The sequence below is a fragment of the Heptranchias perlo genome, chromosome 21 (genome assembly GCF_035084215.1).
Source record: "Heptranchias perlo isolate sHepPer1 chromosome 21, sHepPer1.hap1, whole genome shotgun sequence".
Taxonomy (NCBI): domain Eukaryota; kingdom Metazoa; phylum Chordata; class Chondrichthyes; order Hexanchiformes; family Hexanchidae; genus Heptranchias; species Heptranchias perlo.
The window spans coordinates 20,361,280-20,376,329 of NC_090345.1; the positions used below are offsets into that span (position 1 = coordinate 20,361,280).

The 15,050-nt window shown below is 43.0% G+C and overlaps 1 protein-coding gene across 2 annotated transcripts in view; it reads right to left on the reverse strand.

Annotated features, from left to right (window-relative positions):
- Positions 1 to 12,306, reverse strand: part of acsl5 (acyl-CoA synthetase long chain family member 5) — a 49,841-nt gene extending 37,535 nt beyond the window's left edge. The window contains exon 1 of one of the 2 annotated variants that reach the window (XM_068002231.1): positions 12,105 to 12,306. The gene's annotated coding sequence lies outside the window, so the exon portion shown is untranslated. Of the gene's footprint in view, positions 1 to 10,544; positions 10,784 to 12,104 lie in introns of those variants that run through there. The other variant, XM_068002232.1, reaches the window with a different exon arrangement.
- Positions 12,307 to 15,050: the final 2,744 nt, after the last annotated feature.

A 15,050-nucleotide genomic window follows, 5' to 3' on the forward strand; every position in this document is an offset into this window, starting at 1 on the left:
TTATGTGAACGTATTGATAGATATATAGTCCATGGATTTAGGAAATGAGAGTTACAGTACAGCAAGCAATTAGGAAGGCAAATGTTAGCCTTTATTGCAAGGAGGTTGGAGTACAAGGGTAAGGAGGTCTTGCTGCAATTATATAGAGCTCTGGTGAGATCACACCTGGAGTACTGTGTATAGTTTTGGTCTCCTTATCTAAGGAAGGATATACTTGCCTTAGAGGGGGTGCAATGAAGGTTCACTAGATTGATTCCTGGGATGAGAGGGTTGTCCTATGAGGAAAGATTGAGTAAAATGGGCCTAAATTCTCTGGAGTTTAGAAGAATGAGAGGCGATCTCATTGAAATATATAAAATTCTTAGAGGGCTTGACAGGGTAGATGATGACAGGCCTTTTCCTCTGGCTGGAGAATCTAGAACTAGAGGTCATAGTCTCAAGATAAGAGGTCGGGCATTTAGGACTGAGATGAGGAAAAATTTCTTCACTCAGAGGGTTGCGAATCTTTGGAATTCTCTACCCCAGAGGACTGTGGATGCTCAGTCATTGAGTATATTCAAGGCTGAGATCGATAGATTTTTGGACATTAAGGGAATCGAGGGATATGGGGGTAGGGCAGGAAAGTGGAGTTGAGGTAGACGATCAGCCATGATCTTATTGAATGGCGGAGCAGACTCGAGGGGCCGGATGGCCTACTTCTGCTCCGATTTCTTCTGTTTTTATGTTACACTTGTTGATCTACCAGTCTTCAGATAGATTTTATATTCTGATGGTAAAAAATAGGTTAGCCATAGCTAATGTTGTCCTTAATATTGAATGGAAGAGAATTCTGCTTATTTAACTTGGTTTCTCTCTCCCTCTGGTTCATTTGGAATCTCTACTCGTTGTAATGGGGTAAAATATAGTAGGTATGTATTCAACCTGGTAACAAATTCTAACTGGCAAGAAATTTCCATATTAAGCAATAAAAAAAGTGGTGGGTTCAATAAAGATTTTATTCAATCTGTAAAAACAGCGGGATGGCAGGTGACTTCATGCAAATTCAGACACATGGGCCCCAATTTTTGAATCAAATTGCCGGTGCCTTGGGGGTGGGGGATGCAGCAAAAATCGGGGAAATCCCAAGCAGGTTCGGAAGCCAGCTCCAACCCGCCGATTTCCAGGTTCCCCACGGACGTGTCTGTGTGCGCGCACACCTCACGAATGTAGAAGTCTCACCGGCAATTAAAGCTGGCGGGATGATAGTTAACGCAGTTCGTTAGATACTTTAAGTATTTGAAGAAGTTAATTTCATGATGATTGAGGCAGGGAACCGATTTTCATTCAGCCTCAGCGTGTTTCCCGTGCTGTGGGAAACACTCCATGTTTTAGGAGACGTGTCTCAGCCAGCAGCTAGTTGAACATTGAAATGCTTGTTTGACAGATGGGGATAAAAGGTGAGTTATTGCAACAGGGTGCTCTGTTCTTTCAGACAAACTTTTGGCTGGGAGATCTTTGTGTATACACTGAAAATTCTTAGTTTCCACTCAGAATTCTTCTGTTCACACATTTACCAACTTTTCGGACCCCCTCATATTGACACCATCAGGATGGGGGCGGGATGTCTGCATTCGCCACTACATCCGAGGACGAGCATATCACCATCCTCGCCAGGCACGGTGTGCACTTCCGCCATTTGGAGCTCCACAACACAGTGCTGCGCCACAGGCACCTGCACAAGAGCACAGAGGACAACAACAGAGAGAGCGAAGTCGCAGGAAGCACTACCCTCGCAACAGGGTCTACAGACCGAGGCTCAGCTTCCTGGATCTCTCTGAGGAGCAGTGCATATGGAGGCTCAGAGTGAGTCGCCAGGTGTTTGCAGACATTTGCAGCCTCCTTCAAGCCGAGCTGTTCCCGGCTGGGCCGAGTGGCATCTCATTACCCGTCACTGTCAAAGTCACCACTGCCCTCAACTTCTTCGCCTCCGGATCATTCCAGGGTTGCCACCGTGGACATCTCCAGGGTCTCTCAGTCATCTGCACACAAGTACATAAGGCAGGTCACTGACTGCTTGTTCCGCAGGGCCTCACAATATGTCAACCTCCTCATGGACGACACAGCCAGATGGAGAGGGCATTGGGATTCCACTCTGTGGCTGGCTTCCCACGGGTGCAGGGTGCAATTGACTGCGCCCATATAGCAATCAGAGCACCTCCACACGAGCCAGGACTGTTATCAACAGGAAGGGGCTATCACTCCATCAACGCTCTGCTCATTTGTGACCGCTGCAAAAGATTCCTTCACGTGTGAGCCAGATTCCCTGGTAGCTGCCACGATTCCTTCATTCTGAGGGAATCCAACATCCTGCCCCTCTTCCGCACACCGAACACTCTCAAGGGCTGGCTCCTAGGGGGCAAGGGATACCTCCTGCACACATGGCTCATGACACCTCAGAGGAACCCCATCATCGAGCAACAGCGTTAATACAACAGCAGCCACATCGCCACCAGGTCTACAATTGAGCATGCTACAGGGCTACTCAAGATGTGATTTAGGTGCCTTGATCGTTCTGGGGGAGCGCTTCAATACGCACCAGACAGAGTGGGACGCATTATAGTAGTGTGTTGTGTCCTGCACAACATGGCACAACAGCGAGGGGTGCCGCTTGAGAAGGCCCCATCCACAATTGCCATCCACATTGAGGAGGAGGAGGAGGAGGAGGAACCCATGGGCAGAGGATCGGCTCACCTGGATGCTCATGAGGCCGGGGAGTCAATGGGTGGCGTCAAGTGTCGCTGTTCATGGTGAAGCACATGAAAGGGCCCTATCACAAAAGCCAGTCAAGAATAGACAAGACGTGGCAGTAGTGGTGAGAATGGTAACATTTAATGTGAATATAACAAAAAACAAATATAAATGAAAAACATGACAGTCTGTCAGACCCCCTGTGCAGACCCTTCGTGATCACAAATCCTTAGCCTTCCTCTTCTTACCACTTCTATGTGGTGCATCCCCTGTGGCTGCAGCAGAGGTAGTGGCAGGTTGCTCATGTTCATGCCCTGACTGCTTAGATGCTTTCAGCCTACGCCCTCTGGGTTTTGGAGCCCGTGGGGGCCCCTCCAAAGACTGCTCCACCTGTACCTGTGCAGGGGTAGAAACAGCCACCTGGAGAGGAGGCAGCATTGTGGGTATTGGTTGAGATGGAAGCAACGGGTGAGACATGGGAGTGCTTTGAGTGCCGTCCCCACTTTCATGTCTCCTTTTGCCATCATCCCTCCCCTGGGCCAGGGCCACATCACACCTACCACTCTTCTGGGCAACAGTTTGGAGGACATGTGTGATGCCTTGGAAGGCCAGTGCCTGTTTAAGGCGGCAGAATGTTGTTCACCCTGAGTTCGAACGACCGTTTTAAACGGCCTGAATGGATTCATTTGTGAGCTGTGTTTGAAGCTCAACGGAGGCTAGCCTTCTCTCCATCGCAGACATTCCTGCACTTACCTGTGCCGCCATTCCACTAATGCAGGAGTTGGACTCCTCTACCCTCTGCACTATTGTGGAGAGTCCGCATGGCACCTGTTCCAGTGCCTTGCAAATGTGCTGCTGTCCCTCAATCATTCTCCTTTTAAAGGATGGCCCCGGGGTTCAGCACCTGCATCCAGCTGAGCAGAGCTTGGAGGGGAGAGCGCTCACCGACGCAGACTCCCCACAGCTGCCCCTGCCACCAGTGTCTGCTCGTGCTCACTTGTGTGTGGTGACTCACCATGTGCCAACCCAACTAACTGACTACTAGGACCCACCGAGGTGTGACTATCTGTGCTGGTGGATGGCTCACTATGATGTGACGGTGCGCCCTCAGAGGCCTGGAGCTCCTCTGAGGAATCGCCCTCTACCGTCACTGTGGTCATTGAAGGGCTCGTAAGAGAACAAGAAGGCAATATTAAGCATCATCACAGATGTGTCATATTGCGATGAGCGTACTCCGGTGTTCAACATGGTAAGCATTGTTAACATCAATTCATGTTGTGTGTGATGAATGTTAAAGTTGTGTCACCAGAAGTTTGTGGGGTGCCAGTCTTAACGTCTGTGAGGACCACTGTTCGTTATGGCCCCCCTTCAGTCCTCGCCCTCTCCCATGCATTTTGCGCTCTCTTCTCCTAAAAGGGGAGAAAGTACAGACGTGTGAGTGAGTGATGGTGAAGTGGTCAGCCGATGAATGCATTGCTTTGGGTGAGGCTGACCGTTGAAAGAGATGCATCAGAGGGTGAGTATGAGACAGAGCCATCACATTGGATGAGGATTGAGGTGAGTGATAGTGGTGGGGTCACAAATGGGGAGTTGAGGAAGTGAAGGTAAGTTGAGGATGAGCCTTAAGTGGGTGTGAGGAGTGATGTGATGGAGTAGTCTTTGCAGTGCAGAATGAGTTGGGGAGGGAGGGGTGATGTGGAACACGGAATGCAGGAGAATCAATAAGTGTAATCACATTTGCTGACCTAGTTAGGTCATTGAAACACTTCCTGCACTGGACTCAGATGCGGGAGATGTTGCTGCTGCTGGTGACCTCCTCTGCCACCTCAAGCCAGGCCTTCTCGGTGGTAGAGGCAGGGCACTTCCTTCCGTCCACAGGGTAAAAGACTTCCCTCCTCCTCCTCACCCCGGCTAGTAGCTGCTGCAGCGAGGCATCATTGAACCTTGGAGCAGCCTTGCCCCTGTGCTGCTCCATTGTGTGTTTTTGGTGTTTGCTGCAGCAAAAGCCTTTGGAGCAATGGCCCTTTAAATGGAGCCGCTCCAGCTGACAGCTTGTCATGCGGGTGCGTAGTCCGCAAGCTGCGCAGTGGGCGGACGGCAAACCCAAAAGCTACATTAAGGGCCACCAATTAACTCGCGATCGCCTGGGAAACGGTAAGATTTTATTTGTCGGGTTACTCGCGCGCTCATTGAACCCCCCGCCCCCCGCTGCCATCCCGCCGCCCTTTCAAAATCGAGCCCATGGAATCTACTTAGTTGCAATATTTCTAGTTTCTATGAATCTAGGGAAAGATGATTATAAAGGTAGAAGCCTTAGTATTTCAGACTCTGTATTACCATGCAATGCTTCTTGAATGAAGTGCTTGCTAATTAAACAAAGAGCAGTGGAAAAAAGATGAATTATGAGTTGTAGAATGAACGTTTGAGTATTAAAGTTCAAATGCATGTTGAGCGAAGATATAAAAATTGAATTAGGACACCAGAAAGAAATTACTGTTGGCAATATTAGTGGACAGTTAACATGTTCGTATAACATTTCTTTGTCCACTACTTTGGGGGAAAGGCATTAACCCATTTAAAATATATAGAGTCATAGAGTTATACAGCACGGATAGAGGCCCTTCGGCCCATCGTGTCCGCGCCGGCCATCAAGCCCAGTCTAATCTAATCCCATATTCCAGCATTTGGTCCGTAGCCTTGTATGCTATGGCATTTCAAGTGCTCATCCAAATGCTTCTTGAATGTTGTGAGGGTTCCTGCCTCCACAACCCTTTCAGGCAGTGAGTTCCAGACTCCAACCACCCTCTGGGTGAAAAAGTTCTTTCTCAAATCCCCTCGAAACCTCCCGCCTTTTACTTTGAATCTATGCCCCCTTGTTATAGAACCCTCAACGAAGGGAAAAAGCTCCTGAGTATCCATCCTATCTATGCCCCTCATAATTTTGTACACCTCAATCATGTCCCCCCTCAGCCTCCTCTGCTCCAAGGAAAACAAACCCAATCTTCCCAGTCTCTCTTCATAGCTGAAGCGCTCCAGCCCTGGTAACATCCTGGTGAATCTCCTCTGCACCCTCTCCAAAGCGATCACATCCTTCCTGTAGTGTGGCGACCAGAACTGCACACAGTACTCCAGCTGTGGCCTAACCAGTGTTTTATACAGCTCCATCATAACCTCCTTGCTCTTATATTGTATGCCTCGGCTAATAAAGGCAAGTATCCCATATGCCTTCTTTACCACCTTATCTACCTGTTCCGCCGCCTTCAGGGATCTGTGAACTTGCACACCAAGATCCCTCTGACCCTCTGTCTTGCCTAGGGTCCTCCCATTCATTGTGTAGTCCCTTGCCTTGTTAGTCCCTCCAAAGTGCATCACCTCACACTTTTCCGGGTTAAATTCCATTTGCCACTGTTCCGCCCATCTGACCAACCCATCTATATCGTCCTGCAGACTGAGGCTATCCTCCTCGCTATTTACCACCCTACCAATTTTTGTATCATCAGCGAACTTACTGATCATACCTTTTACATTCATATCCAAGTCGTTAATGTAGACCACAAACAGCAAGGGCCCCAGCACAGATCCCTGTGGTACCCCACTGGCCACAGGCTTCCAGTCACAAAAACAACCTTCGACCATCACCCTCTGCCTTCTGCCACTAAGCCAGTTTTGTATCCAAAGTGCCAAGGCACCCTGGACTCCATGGGCTCGTACCTTCTTGACCAGTCTCCTGTGCGGGACTTTATCGAAGGCCTTACTGAAATCCATGTATACCACATCCACTGCGTTACCCTCATCCACACGCCTAGTCACCCCCTCAAAAAATTCAATCAAATTAGTCAGACATGATCTTCCCTTGACAAAGCCATGTTGACTATCCCTGATTAATCCTTGCTTCTCCAAGTGGAGACTAATTTTGTCCTTCAGAATTTTTTCCAATAATTTTCCTACCACTGATGTTAGGCTCACTGGCCTGTAGTTCCCCGGTTTTTCCCTACTCCCCTTCTTGAATAATGGTACTACATTAGCGGTTCTCCAGTCCTCTGGCACATCCCCTGTGGCCAGAGAGGTTCTGAATATATGTGTTAGAGCCCCCGCAATCTCCTCCTTTGCCTCACACAGTAGCCTGGGATACATTTCGTCCGGGCCTGGGGATTTATCCATTTTTAGGCCTGCTAAAACCGCCAATACCTCCTCCCGCTCGATGTTAATATGTTCGAGTATATCACAGTCCCCCTGTCGTATTTCTCTGTCTATGTCGTCCTTCTCCATAGTGAAAACAGATGCAAAAAATTCATTTAGAACCCCTCCTATATCTTCCGGCTCCACACACAGATTGCCATTTTTGTCCCTAATGGGCCCTATTTTTTCCCTAGTTATCCTCTTACCCTTAATATACTTATAAAACATCTTAGGATTTTCCTTTATTTTGCTCCCCAGAGTTTTTTTATGGCCCCTCCTTGATCTCCTAATTTCCTTTTTAAGTATCCCCCTGCACTTTTTGTACTCCTCTAGGGCTTCCTCCATCCTTAGCCTTTTGTATCTGCCAAAAGCCCTCCTTTTTTTCCTAATCCATTCTCGTATATCCCCTGACATCCAAGGTTCCCTGGAGTTCTTGGAACCACCCTTGACCTTTACGGGAACATGTTGCCATTGTATGGTCTCAATCTCCCATCTGAAAGACTCCCATTGCTCCGATGCGGATTTTCCTACAAGCAGCTGATCCCAGTCCATTTTGGCCAGATCCTGCCTTATCCTATTAAAATCGGCCTTCCCCCAATTTACAACCTTTATTTCCGGCCCCTCCCTGTCTTTTTCCATGACCACCTTAAATCTCACTGAATTATGGTCACTGTCACCAAAGTGCTCACCTACTAGCACTTCTTCCACTTGGCCGGACTCATTCCCTAGAATTAGGTCCAGTACCGCCCCCTCTCTTGTAGGACTTTCTACATGCTGGCTCAAAAAGCTCTCCTGGATGCACGTTAAGAATTTTGTACCCTCTAAGCCTTTTACACTCTGAGTATCCCAGTTAATATTGGGGAAGTTGAAATCCCCCACTATTATTACCCTATTATTTGCACTATATGGATTAATGCTTACATTAAAATAGCTGACAGATAAAGATTACATCATCATGTTCAGTGTTCATCCACTAAAATTGGCAGTTATCAAATCTGATGTTTCCGTGAGTTGCCCCTGGCTGATCCCAGTAAAGGGAATTAGGGGTTATGGGGAGCGGGCAGGAAATTGGACATGAAGCTGAGTTCGGATCGGTCAATGCCCTGTGGGTGGCGGAGAGGGCCCAGGGGCTATGTGGCCGGGTCCTGCTCCGACTTCTTGTGTTCTTTAGATTTGTGGTTGGGATCAGATCAGCCATGATCTTATTGAATGGCGGAGCAGGCTCGAGGGGCCGATTGGCCTACTCCTGCTCCAATTTCTTATGTTCTTATGTTCTTATTACGCAGCTCAATTCTGGAACTGGAAATTGATAACACTCCAGTAAGCCTCGTGAAGGGAATACATGCCAGTGACTGTAATTTATACGTTAGAGGGGAGAGTAGAAAAACACAGTTGATGATTAGAATGTGGAAATCTCAACCATTATTGACGCCAAATCCTCAAATAGTTCCTTGAAAAAGAGAAATGTTAAAGGTAATGGGGACTGAGCAGGAGAGTGGGATTAGACTAGGCTCATGTGAAGAAAAACATAAGCCCAAACTTATGGGCTGAATGGCCTGTTTTTGTGCTGTAACATTATATGATTCCATGTGTGTATTGAATAACTTTAAAAATCTGACTTCTAGCTGAGTTTTAAGAAATGTCCAAACATTTTAAGAAACCTAAATTGTGTATTACAAAGGACCGTGTGACTTTATTTGCCAACTAATTATCAGAAAATATACAAGATCACACCTGTAATTTTTAATACAGTTTATGGTGCCATGAAATGTGATTAGGATATGGGGTGGTGTTGAATAGTTTCTTGTTCAAACATATTAGTGAGTAATTCCTTACTCAACACTAGGTGAGTGATGTTTTCAAATGAAGCAATTATTAGTTTATCTCCAGGGTAAAGTTTAACTGTGAAATTTTTAAGCTAGAACACATTACAACAATGACAAATTATGAAGTAATGTAGACCATCATGTAAATTAGTAATATCATGGAGATTACAAGATTAATTTATTTAAAAAGCCAATTTTTTGGGAAAACATACTATTTTGACTAATATTTCCATGAAAATCAAATAAAATAAGGTTGGCACCTTTCATAATTAATGTATAAAAAGTGCACAACGACCACCAGTAAACACATGCTACTTCTTATTCACTACAAGACATTCCCTAAGGCACACTGTACAGTAAAATCTCATTATAGCAAACTGTCTGATTGCAAACTTTCTGATGCTCCATCATAGTTAGTAAAATGCCTCACAAGTTTGTAACAATGATTATTTGTCCATGCCTGAGATATTGTACAAGTAGTATCAGAAGATCATTCAAGCAGGGTATTTGGTTTAATGTCCGTAACAGTGTAAAATACAATCCCACCCAAAAATCTTTCCAAGTGTTTAAGGCAAAACCATTTTTGTAGCCTAAAATGTATTATTTACTGGTCAAAGGTTCCTGTCTGTGAATCCCCACAATGTGTACTCTTGTTATTATCCAAGGCACTTTTTATCATTGAGGAGAGAGTCCTGAAGAGTGGGTCAACCTAGAATCCTCTCATGCACCTCTTATCAGTTCAAGAGTAGAATTGGAGGGATGTAGGAGGAAGTCACTTATTTTCTGCTTTGATAGGCAAATAGTGAAAAACATAAGGGGGGATAAAGTAAAGAAAAAAGAGAGGGAAGGAAGTTACTTTGCTCCAAAGTAATGTCAAATAGAATTGTCACATTTTAGGATCTTTTTGATCATTTTTCTACGGAAAGGAATTTAGTAAAAATAATTATTTTAAATGTGTTATTAAAAAGCATACCGTATGCAGACAAGTTTACAAAAAAGACAGGAGACTTCAGGAAAAGGGGGTTCTGCCTTAGGAAGTTGTACAGTTTAAGTTGAGTAAGAGAACCTACTAATGTGGAAAAATGCAGCGTGTTCATTATTTAATTTTATTTTTATATCCCTGGGTTACCCTATCGTACAAGTAGATATAAGTCAGTGTGTGAGCCAACTCCCATAAAAGTAAGATACTTAGACCACTTACAGGAGAAACTGATGCCACTGAACCCGAAATGGTTTCTACCACACACCCCAATCCGTAACAAGGAGTCTGGCCCAACTGTTTTCTATTCCTGTCTAGGAGATGAGTCAGAAAACCCAACTTTGTGCAACAGTCATACTCAGGCTGGGAGGAGGATGAAAAAATGATTTGGGATGTGGACCATTCCTTTCACTATCAATCATGCTGGGTCAAGATTCTGTACATCTCTTTATTTGTACTTTCCTAATATCATTAGAAGTTGTTGCTGGTAATTTAATGGTTATCAACATAAAACCATTAGTTTACACTCAATTGTTATATGCTTATCATGAATGACCACCAGAACTCCCTCTGGAAAATGTTACAATATACACTGAATAGTATATTATTAACCACTAGTCCTAATCCGATACCAAAAATACCGTTATGTAGATACACGTGGCGTTATTGTTTGATCGTTTTGATCTAGATGAATCTTTAAACCTTTCTTAGCAGAGATACAAAGATTATCTCTGACCTCTTTCCCACTTTGTTCGCACACCACATTAATTATCTTTTAGCTACTCTTTTACTATTGACGTATTGTACATTCCACATTCCTTCAGATTACACACCTTTAGTACACACAACTTCCATTCCTCTTGCAGCTGAATCACTGCACTTTGATCTTTTCCATGCCTTTCAACGGGGCAATGAAAATCCTATTTCTTTCAATTCTTCAAACTCTCAGTTTCTTCAAACTGTGAAACTTTCCTTCTTTCTACAACCTCCAATTTTTTAAAGCCCAAATTGACATCAAGTAGTCACTCCTCTGATTTACTTTGTCTTCTCTCTTGTTCTTCTCAACTTTGATGATGTTCTGCCCTATGGACCTTGGCCCTTCACCTAGATTTCTCAACAAAATAACAAGGTACTTGAGCTTCACTCTCACAGTTTAAGATTTCAAGACATGTTGATTGAACTACAGCTTTCAAACTCTTAGACTAGGCAGAATGTAGACAGAAGTGACTTCACCCAATGAGAAATTTGTTCTGCAAATGCTGATAATGATCACAACCAATGAGCAACTAAATTAAAGCTCCAATAATTATATTTTGTAAGCAAAACATATGAAGCAACCTAGACACCAGTTTCATCTGAAAATGTACCTTTAGCACTCTAAGGGTTTAATACACATCACATGTGTTGCTGTAAACTATGTTTTATAGCTGAACACATTGTACAGAACAAATCTAGGCTGTAAACCAAAATCAATAGCAATAGTTACCAACAGCAAATAACAGTGGAATGAAATGAAGCATTTATTTACAAATCAAACAGTTGTCTGTTAAAAGTGTTCCTGCACATACCTTACAACAATTTCAACCTCAGTGCTGTGACATATATTACTTTACTAAATTAGGAAGTAAAATAGTTAGTTAATAAAATGAACTAGTTTAATCTGGAGAGAATAGTTCTCTTTTGACACAGACCCATCTCTAGGTGCTACAAGGAGCGTTGTCATCAATTACACTGGTTATATTCTTTCAATTCATCTGTGAAGTAATTTGCTCAGTTGTCGTGATTGCTAATTATGTTCGGACATCACTGTATTTAATCATTGGAATCCAATACCAGTAACTGTATTCTCTTCATGAATTGGTATAATTAATGAAATTAATGCTGGCCTCCCAAAATATAGAACTCCAGAATAGAATGCCACAAAAGTAAGTTTAGCATGGCTGCTGATGTTTTGCTGTTATGAATAGATTTCATAATTGATTGTGTGCAAAATTCAACATCATTCCAATTTTATGAACAAATTTAAAAATTAAAACAAAGGATCTGCAAGTTAGAAATAGATTTGATTGAACTGAAATGCTACAGTTACAGTAAAAGGCTTGGAAAAATAAAGTACAATGTTTATATATCAAGTATATGTATTGGCTAGTTATATAAATCTGCACATCGAAATTGTGAGGAAAGAGCAGAAGAGAACTTAAATTCCTGTGTCTTGTCACCTTCTTACCATAAGTAATGGTCTCAAAATGTTAGAATGAAAGTATCATTTGTGCAAGCATAGCTATACTGTGCTAAATCAACAAGGAAAGAAGCAATTTTACCTATTAGTTCAGTATTTAATAACCGTGTGAGTTGAAACAATGGAACACAAACATTGAGGCTGAACATCCTACCTTATTTGCTGGACGCACTTTGCGACCGGTAATCCAAGCAGTAGTCTGGGTTTAAAGTTTGTATGTATATATAGACATACAGCTACCTACTGCTCACACAGCACTTGCTCAAGACCCAATTCTTCCATACTGGAATTTCACTCCTGCAATCCATGGCTACTAGCCAACTTCTGATAAAAGGGCCACTGCACCCAGGTAATCTTTGAACCTCTGCTGAGATGAGTTCAAAGGTTTATTTAGATCAAACAATTCTTGATTGTAGCAACAACAGTCTCAGGAGGTAACTTGATCTTAATCAGTTTTATTCACCTTTAGCCCTTTCAACCTTCAGTATAGCTCCTACCTCAATCCATATGAGTTAATAGGAACATTTTAGGACACATTCATTTAAATTATAATGCTCTCTCTTGAATGAAGTTAATGAAATGTGTACAAACCTACTGGTATCAGTGTGTTTGACATATGCAGATGCATTACAACTGAAATCTGATAGGGGGCTCCCAATATATTGACAAGCACACATTAGCAAATTTTATAAACTTCAGAATGCTTTCAAGATAGTTGCATTTTGTAGGTCAGGTATCAAATTTCAGAAATAGAGGCATAGAGTACAAAAGCAAGGAAGTTATGCTAAACCTTTATAAATCACTTGTTAGGCCTCAGCTGGAGTATTGTGTCCAATTCTGGGCACCACACTTTAGGAAGGATGTCAAAGCCTGGGAGAAGGTGCAGAGGAGATTTACTAGAATGATACCAGGAATGAGGGACTTCAGTTACGTGGAGAGACTAGAGAAGCTGGAATTGTTCTCCTTAGGACAAAGAAGATTAAGGGGAGTATAATAGAGGTGTTCAAAATTATTAAGGGTTTTAAGAGAGTAGATAGGGAGAAACTGTTTCCACTGGCAGGAGGGTTGGTAACCAGCGGACACAGATTTAAGATAATTGGTAAAAGAACTAGGGGGGAGATGAGGTGAAATTTTTTTATGCAGCGAGTTGTTATGATCTGCAATGCACTGCCTGAAAGGGTGGTGGAAGCATATTCAATAGTAACTTTCAAAGGGGAATTGGGTATGTACTTTAAAGGAAAAATTTGCAGTGTGATGGGGAAAGAGCAGGTGAGTGGGACTAATTGGATAACTCTTTCAAAGAGCTGGTACAGGTACGATGGGCTGAATGGTCTCTTTCTGTGCTGTATGATTCTATGGAATGTAAATTTGTAAAATAAAAGTCTAACCTCTTTAATTGATGTAAGTTTCAAATCAAAATGGAGTGTAAAAGGTTTGCATTTATATATCCAATGTAACATGGCAACAAACTTAGCCATTACAGTTTTCGAAAAAAATCTTGATGGTTTCTATGGTTATGAGTGCCCTTTGATACAATTAATGTTGCCAGATTATTATCTTAGTTGTTTCTTTTTGAGTTCTTTATTTGAATAATCTGTTTATTTTCAGAACTGTTTAAAATTTGATCTGGATGCAGTGTGGTGATTAGTTGGTTGATTTCAAATTATTATTCTGTCCAGTTGATCAATGGATTGAAATTCAACATTTGATTACTTCAATTATTTTAGCACGAGGAATGTAATGAACAATAGGGTAAACCTTTGAGCCTTTAGCAGTTTCAGTTCTGGCTTTAGCTTTAATTTTAGAGACATAAAAATTAGAATTTTCAAGGAGCCAAAGCCAGAGTTTCATTCTTGTCCATTCCAAGACTTATTTACAGTAATAACTTGGATATAGGAACTCTATACAAAGTGGTCAAATCTGTAGATCATAACAAACTGAGAATGACAATGGATTCTGAGGAGATAGCACAGTAACTACAAAATCAGTTGGACAAGTGGGTGAAGCAATGACAGATCAACTTTAATACAGACAAGTACTACAAATTGGTTGAAAAAATGGGAGACTTAAGTACTCTATGAATAGTGCTGAAATAGCTAAGTGTGACGTCAAAAAAGATCTAAAGGTTTCAGTATTATTGGCTCTATCTCTGATCCATACTCACTGCAAGCGTGGCTCCCAGTGGGAGCGCAGATCATGAAACTACCCATTATTTCCTATCTTAACTAGTCTTTACAGAACCTCATAACTGGTCCACTCATAAGCTCACTCAATTTTCCCTTCTTTTTACAGTCTGCATGCTTAAAATAAACCTAAACTCCATGACACTTATCACTACTTAGCCTTCTGTCCTATTCGTTTTAATCTTGGTGGTGTCTGGATTTCGAAGTCCAGGTCTGTCCTAGGTACATTGACCTGTCTCCTCTGGAAATGCCCCAAATTAGAGCATTTCACTGCTGAAACTGAACAACCTGTCTTGATTAACTTCATCAGGTCATTTTGGGATGCTCCAAACGAATCATTCACCCTCCACCCCTGAAGTGGCCCAATGACTTGTTGGTGCCTGCTCACAGGTTGATATACAGCAATGCAAAAATGTGATCTAACAGAGATCAAGGGGCCAATTTTCCGATGGCCAAGCGGGTGCGTTAGGACGGGGAGGCTCCGAAAATGGCGGAATCCTGGAGCGAGTTCGGAGCCCGGCTCCAACCTGCTCACTTCCGTGTTCAGGTGCGCGCACAGTTCCCGCATGCAGGACTCCCACCGGCAATTAAAGCCAGCGGGATGATAATTTAGATACTTATTTAGGTAGTTGAGGTACTTGACAGACCTCATTGACTGGAAATTTTGGCATGGGTGCAATTTTGAAGGATCCTCAGCGTGTTTCCCGTGCTGTGGGAAACACTCCCTGTTAGAGCAGATGTGTTTCAGCCAGCAGCCAGTGGGAGATGCAAAGGATTATTTGACAGTTGGGGGGAATACCTCATTTATTGCAACAGGGCACTCTGTCACTTCAGACAAAGTTTTGGTTGCAACACCTTTGTCTTTCCACTCAAATTTATTAATTTATACTCTAAACTCTGCTGTGCAAACACATTTT